Consider the following 8,277-nt stretch of genomic DNA (forward strand, 5'->3'; position numbering starts at 1 on the left):
TGAGAGCACAGAAAGCCCAATATGTTTTGTCTCTTAACTTTCTTTGATGGCTCTGAGCACCTGTGTTTTCTCCAATTCCATTAATGAAATTGTTCATTTCAGTAACTTCCTTCCTTTTGTGTCACAATTGCAATGCTTCTGCATGCCACTAGTGGTACTTGACCCGTCCTTTGCGTAAAATCTCTCAGCAGTCACCAATTTCAATTCAAATTCTTAGGCAACTCATAGAAATGCACTGTGGCAAGGCTAAAGCTCTTAAAGCTCAACGTTAGGAAGCACTCTATCTTTATTTAATGAGCTGTAAGGATGGTTTTGAATATTTTAAGACACCATGCCAGGTTCTTAAAATGCCACCTCAGTCTTGTCCAGACAAGTATGGCCCTTTGTGGGCTTTTATAGCCTTAATAGTGATTAATATCAGAATATTATAGAGACACCTGACCTTGAGGCTCTCTGGCTTAATGCATTACAAGTTCAGGTCTCCTGTGTGTACTAAAGATTGTATAAAATATGCCATGATTCATCACACAGTGTACATGCAACTAAATGAGTTAATTTAAAGCAATTAATGGACCATACGGTGGTCGCATGCATATTTAGTCCATTGACTATGACTCACAGTATACTTGGAATTACTGCTGACCATATTTCCAAAGCATATGTAATGAACCGTGGTATTCAATAAGGAACGATAACTGCTGACAAAAGCTCAGCTCAGCTCAACTTAAGACCCCAAAAAAGAAATGTCATGTCTCCCAGAGACCCAAACTTACAAAAACACATTACGAATTAACCACTTTTACAAAATAGCTAAATAGCGTTGCAACGTGTTGTGAGCTTATAGATCTGCTATTTTCCCTATTTTTGAAAAAGTGCGAAAAGTTCTGAATTTATATAATTCTTTGCTTTTTTGCATTTATTTTTTTGTAGTAAAGGTTAAAAACAGGAAATGTACTCATGACCGATTAAAACGGGTCTGCGACCCAAAATGGGTCCCGACCCTATATGTACTGTATGGGAAACACTGCTCAATGGCAATCCACACAACAAAACACCTAACCAACTCATAACTTGAGTATAGAGGGCTGGAAGTGCTCCTTCCAACTACTCCTATCACTCATGGATTTCTCCCCAAATACGCACATATTACCATAAATGATAAATGATCTCTCTCTCTCGTTCACCCCAATTTGGTTGAAACAGATGGCCGCCCACCCTAGAGCCTGGTTCTGCTTGAGGTTTCTTCTCGTTAAAGCTGAGTTTTTCCTTGCCACCGTCACCAAATGCATGTTCAGGATGGTAAACGTAGGGTCTCTGCTCTATACTGTATGTACTGTGTCTTGAGATAACTTGTAGTGATTTGGCACTATGATCAAATTTAATTGAAAATGGAATTGAATTCAATGAACATAAATCAACAACATTAATCACAATAAACACCTAATTTCCCTCAATGCATTCCCAAAGACAAACAATAACACAATAATAGGACAATAAGGAATATAAGCACACCCGAGGCATGCTGGCAATCCACTAACTGCGAGGGACGCTTGAATAACGTTCGTTTGATTTTCAGTATGGTATGAAAATGAACTTGCATACACTTGACAATTGCTAGAGATAGGCACAGTAATTTGACACAGTGATTGTTATTTATTTTTCTTTGCATTTTGAATGCATTTTAAAGTGCGGATTTATTTGAAAAGTCTAGCTAAACTAGTACATGGAAGGTTTCCCGTTAGGCTGGGTTGCCTAGCCATGCAGGGCTGTGAAATTGCGGGCTGCAGCTGTCAGGACCTGAGGAAGCTGTGGGAGGAAATTGCGTTCCTACGCCATACACATTTGTGGCACGCCTTATGGGCATAAGTTAAAGTGCTTTTGGAGGTGCGCTCTATTATAGAGGTCCCTGAACATGAAATTCCAATTTGGGGTCGATTGGACGTTGCGTTCATGATATCTGGCATTTTTTGTAGGACCTAAGAGTAAACTGAAGCCTGTGCAGCTGGATCCTAGACTTCCTATCAGGTTGTCACCAGGTGGAGAGGATGGGCTCTACACCTCTGCCCCTCAACACAGTAGCCGCCCACGGATATGTCCTGAGCCCTCTCCTCTATACTCTTAAGGTGACTCTCCACCAAACACACTACTTCAGACTGCAACAGACTGGTAGTCTGTTGCCAAAAGTTGGCATTTAGTTCAGCACAAGCAGTCGGCCGATGTGCACATTGTTGTGCTAATGCCTTAGAGCTGGCAGAACTGGCCTGCAAGATTTTGCCAGTGTTGCCAGGTTTGCTTATTATAAGCGACTTTGGGCTTGTTTTCCTGGAAAGTCACTTGTAAATATTCATAGTTGCAAGTTGCTTTTGTTTGGGCTTGTTTCTGAAGTGCAGTTGCTTATTTGAGCTGGCTTTCAAGATTCTTTTTGATAGTAGCTGATATAATAGGGCTCAAGTGGTGAAACTGGTCGCTTCTTTTGGCCATGTTTTTAGACCTGGTCGCTTGTTTTCCTCACAGAATCTGGCAACAGCGGCTTTCCAACGCCTCCCAACGCTGAGTCGGACCGAAATCGGTGCGGTGCAGAGCTGCCTTTACACGCTGAGGAAGGCTTGAAGCCGAAATGTGTCCGTGGCGTGTATGCTGTCCGTGCATCTATGAATTAAAAGTACCAGAAGGACTTCGGAGTGAGCCGTGCATCCGGCAAACTGCATTATATACAGACTGAGTGTGCTCGTTTTTAGTTTTCTACCCTCTCCTCTACTCCCTGTACACTCACGACTGCGTGGCCATGCACAGCTCCATCTTGGTGATTAAGTCCGCCAGTGACATGAGAACACGGCCTATAGGAGAGGTCAACCACCTGACACAAGCCAGGAGAACAACCTCTCAGCTTCGACAAGACCAAGGAGCTGATTGTGAACTACAAGAAGAGAGGAGGGAGGCTGGACCCTATCGCTATCAACTGGTCTGCTATAAGCAGTGGTTCTCAACCTTTTCAGGCCGCGACCCCCCAAAATAACCATATTTTAACTGGGGACCCCCCACCATGACAAGCACTTGGAATTGTAGGAGTTGAAGCATTCAATTTAGTTTGCCTGGGTTCCACAGATAAATATTGTGAAAATAGCAGATCTGCTATTAAATTTCTCTCTCTCTTTCTAATGTGGCCAATGTTAGACCAGTTTTTCTAGTTAGTTTGATGCAGTAATAATAATAATTAATATTTTCTTTCTTCGTTTTGTTTAGGTACCCGTATTAAAAAGGTAAATTGTCACTTCACTGTCATCTGGGGAGGCCCCAAAAATCATGTGGGAACCACCCTGGGGGTCCCGACCCACAGGTTGAGAACCACTGTGCTATATACTGTAGAGTGTAGAGGGAGTGAGCAGCTTTAAGTTCCTCTGTGTTCACATCAACCACTGAGGACCTCTCTTGGGATGAGCACATGGCCATGTGCTGAAAAAAAGGCACAGCAACGCCTCTTTCACCTCAGGTGGCTGAGGAAGTTTGGCATGGGGCCCAAGATCCAACTGGGCTCTTACGGAGGCACTACCGAGAGCATCCTGATTGGATGCATAGCTGCCTGGCATGGGAATTAGACTTCACTCAACTGCAAAGCGCTGCAGTGCTGAGGTTGGCGCACCTGGCGCTGGGTTACATCTGGCAGGAAGTAGAACATACACTTGCAGAGGTCAAATACGAAATAAAAAAAGTGAAAGTTGGTTAGAAAACCAGAAGTGCAGAAAAATGTTCTTAGTGTGCGATTTATTCTAGAAGATATCAAATAACCACACATAACCAATTACAACAAAAGAGTTGTTAATCATTTTGAAAATAGCACATCTACACGATGTGATGCATTGTGAGCTTGTAGATATATGCTATAAAAATAAATAAATATATAAGACCAATCAAATCTGCGTGTCCGTGGTTCTCATGCATATCAAACTGGGGGTCCTCGCAATTAAAAAGGTTAGGAATCACTGCCTTTCCCACTATATTTTTTGTTCTATTCTCCGATCCACCTTTTTAACCCTGCCTCGCCGCTGTTTGTCTCGGACTTGTCTCCCCTACCTCAAAGAACTCCTCCCCCAAAAATCCGTTACTCGAAGCCTCCGCTTTTCCAACACCAACCTTCTCGTCGTCCCAAACACCAACATCCGCACCGTGGGCGACCGGGCCTTCAGCTAATGCCCCATGTCTGTGGAATGCCCTCCTTTAACACCTGAGAGCACCACAGTCCACTGATGCTTTTAGAAATGGACTAAAACCTACCTTTTTAACAAAGCGTTTTCAAAAATTTTCCTGGGCCTTAGTTTTTTACCTAGTTTTAATTTTACCCTTTAGTCCAGCCTAGTTGGGCCCTGTGTAATTGTTTAGTTGCCTATGCTATGCTTTTAAACCCAGTAGCACTTTGAAATTCACAAGAATGTAAAGTGCGTCATAAATAAAATAAAATGCATTATTATTATTATAATTATTACTATGAGCTCTGTGATTGCTTCTATTCTCTGAGCTCTACACAGGGGGCCCTGGAGGTGCTGAAGGCCATGGAGGACAGGGACCTCATCAGTATTCAAAAGGGTCTGCTCAAAGTGGTTCTGATGCTGAAGATGATGAAGGAAACCTTTAAACTCATGCACCGTAAGTTAACCATCAAACCCAAACCACTTCATTTGCATACAGGGAACTTTGAAGTAATTACCCTGACCTTGCTCGTACCCTTTACAGAAAACAGATTTTTATGGGACGCTTCGGGTTTTTGCTTCAAGGGGAGTTAAAAGGCTGTTTTAAATGTGCTGTGCATTTAATTTAATAAAATACAATTAATTTAACGTTTATTTTCCATGATTTTATTAAATGTGATACAGCACCTTAGAAGGGTCATGGTTCTTATCATTATATCCTGCTATAAATGATGTGACAACCTCAACCTCAGGTTCACAACCAAGAGGACTAATATTTTATGTAATAATGCATATCCTTCTATAAAGAGCTAACGTGTGTGTTATTTCAGGTGGCGAGACAGTCCCAGACTTCCAGGTGGGTTGACCTAAAATACAAGACACTCAAAAAAAGACAAGAAAAAAACCTGCATAATTACAGCGTCACAGTGTCACACAAAAGCATCGATCTGCAAGCTCGAAACGTGGCACGAAGCGACGCATTTTGAGCTTGTCGATCTTCTACTTTTGATGCTTTCGAGTTTGAATCCTGAAAAGTAACAGTTTTGGACATATGAGGTTTCCACCCGACAGAGACGACATACAGCAAACGTACTTTACACTTTTACAATTGTAGACGTTTTTACCCATGTACCTCTCGACCAATAGCCTGTTCCAACACCCACAGGTCTCTCATCAGTGAAACACAACCGTTTTGTGCAATTACTGTCATTTATCTTCATTTGTGGTGTATTTCGTCTGCTCAGGGTCCCACATTATGCGTATGAGATTACATGCCCCCTGTGCACTGTCAGCTCATCCAGACTGTCTGCACGCCAGTAAATCTGTGTGAGAGTTCATCCTCCCCTGCAAAAGCCCCACTTTCAGCCAAGCTTACAACTCCTGTGTGTCAGTGCTAGAGCTAGTGATTCTCAAACGGGCGTCCAGGGACCCCCAGAGGTTCCTGGGGGTACCCAGCAAAATGTGGAAGAGTTTATACACTCAAACCTATTTTATTTTTCAGCTTTTTCAGCCGTATATTTCCAAATAGTAGCCCTACCGCAAACAGCTGCCGCCTACCTAATACCCACCGGGGGTCTGACACCATTTTGCGTATTAAACGCTCCGTCCAAATAAACGCCCCGGTCCGTGCTAATGCCAGGCCGATTATTTGTTTGATTATATAGTTTCTTCAGCCCTAATTTATATTTTGTTGCATGACGGTGTCGTGCGCCGAAAATAGCAGATCTACAACGCGTCGCGGACGCAACACTTTGTGAACTTGTAGGTCTGCTATTTTCGGTGCGTGACTCACCCCATGGCGCAAAAATAAATCTTGGCTGTAGACACCGGTAGTTTAACTGGGCCATACTCAGCCAATTCTCAAGCGATTGCTATAATTCAAAGTTCTCTATAATCTGTGAAGTGTCTATTTCTATTCAGTGTATCAATCATGTTTTTATTATACCTCTATCAAACGATATGGAGAGAAAATCAACTGTTGGGAGGCGGACATTACGCACGCAAGGCATGCTGATAGGCAATGAAAGACTCATGTTCCACCCACAATTTAGGTGGCATTTCAAATACTTATTCCTTCATTAATCCAATGAAATACAATAAAATACCGGTACAGGTTTTTACAGCTGTTTTTCCGTAGCTTAGAAGTGAAACAAATGGAGTGAGTGCGTTCTCTTGCTCCATCCTAAGTCCTGGAAATGTCGGGAGTCGGGAGGCTCCTTCACTCCTAATTCTCAACGAATCTCTGTGATTCTAATTTTCCTATAATAAGCAGAAATGAGAGTGTCAATTCCTTGTGTCAATTGTGTTTATATAAGATGTTAGTCTCCTTAAAGTCAGTGATTTGTGCTGCGCTATGCATGCCATTTGCTCCAAACACACTTGAGTTTGATCAACACGTTGACTTTGCCTGCAATGTATGTTTACCGTACCGCAGAGGCGTATGCTCATTGGGGCCAACGAGGCCATGGCCCGGTCTGTAAAACCCTGCTCCCCCAGGGGAAAAAAATTAAAAAATCTACAAAACAACATTAGCAGCCCCTCACCCTTTAAGTCGCCTTTGTTTTCAAATGGGGCTCATTTGCAATCGGCCGAATTGTTAATGAGTGGCCATTAGAAAAGCAGTTTCACCGTCAAACCGGTTCTCCCCCCCCCCCCCCCCTCGAGGGGAGGGGGGTTTAAGAATCTGGCCCGGTCAACGTTAGAACCCACCATACGCCAGTGCCGTACCGTACCATAATTTTGCACAAAAAAACATGCTGGACAGTAACCAAATAATGCCGGTGCAAAAATAAATACAAGCCTGCTGCAAATAGCCTCCTGGTTCTTTTAAACGCCCGGTGTACAAATTAATTTTGCGTATTAAACGCCCAGGCTTATTTGGAAATATACGGGTATTTGAAAATAGGTGCTCTACAATGCGTCTCATCCAAGCCCCCAGAACCCAGTGGTTTCATTGAAGCCAAATGGACATGGTGGCCATTCATGGTAGTGCAGGCGCGTGCAGGCCTGGGGCTTCAACACATGAACGAGGAAACGGTTTCGACCAATGGGCTCGACTCACGAGCATGCGCACGAGCTTGCGCACGGGGCTGCGCGCTTCTGTGACGCAAAACGCGTCACTGTGACGCAAAACGAGTCACTGTGACGCAAAACGCGTCACAGAAGTGACGCGTTTGGAGCCCCAAATAGGCCTCGCCCACCAAATTTCCAACCCGGAAGAAGGGTTCAAACAGGCCCATGCGCTGGGTGAGCAACTCAATGCAAGTGGATGGGAGGAGAATTCGGGTGCCCTCTCTATTATTTTTAACTCTATGGTCTCATCGCAACGCCTCACAATGCGTTGCGATGTGAGGCGTTGTGAGCTTGTAGAATATTTTTTTTTGACATATGTTGAAACATCTTATCTTATGGGGGTCCCTGGCACAACATCTTTTCCAACTATGGGGTCCATAGCCAAATACATATCAATTTGGGGGACCTTGACGTGAAAATGTTTTGAGAAGGACTGCGCCAGAGGACCTGCGCAGCTGCTACCTTTGTTCCATGGCCAAGTGCATCATGGTCCCCAGCAGTCTGGCGTCAGCCTGTGCGCTCGGACGTGTGGGCTCAGGACAGGGGGGCGCTACTGGCACTGGACGGGTAAGAGAATCCAGGTACTGATCTTGGAGAGGTTGTCTGCATCGGTAGGTCAAAAAATGATATACTCAGTACACATTTCTTTACCCACTACAATTTTATCAGGGCTGGATAAATTTGCCTTGAGGCACAACTGTTCAAGAAAGATATACTGTATATATAATATAGATATATATTTTTTTAATTTTATTTGTAATTATTTTCATACTCGTCCCTTTCCTTACTTTGGTGTTCAGGTCCACTGTACATCAACCCCAAAGCATTTTTTCTGGACCAACATGTCAAACCATAAACTATCCTTTCTGAAGCATTTTCAAGGATATAGCAGCATAATGTATCATTTTCAAGTGAAAATGCTTTAATCTCAAAGTAAAAATAGTACAAAAATGCATATTGCACGTAATCAATGAATTGCACTTGCTCAAGGTACAGATCTTTGCATGGAAATTGGTGATCA

Source organism: Gymnoscopelus braueri (genome assembly GCF_963280865.1).
Source record: "Gymnoscopelus braueri genome assembly, chromosome: 14".
Classification (NCBI taxonomy): domain Eukaryota; kingdom Metazoa; phylum Chordata; class Actinopteri; order Myctophiformes; family Myctophidae; genus Gymnoscopelus; species Gymnoscopelus braueri.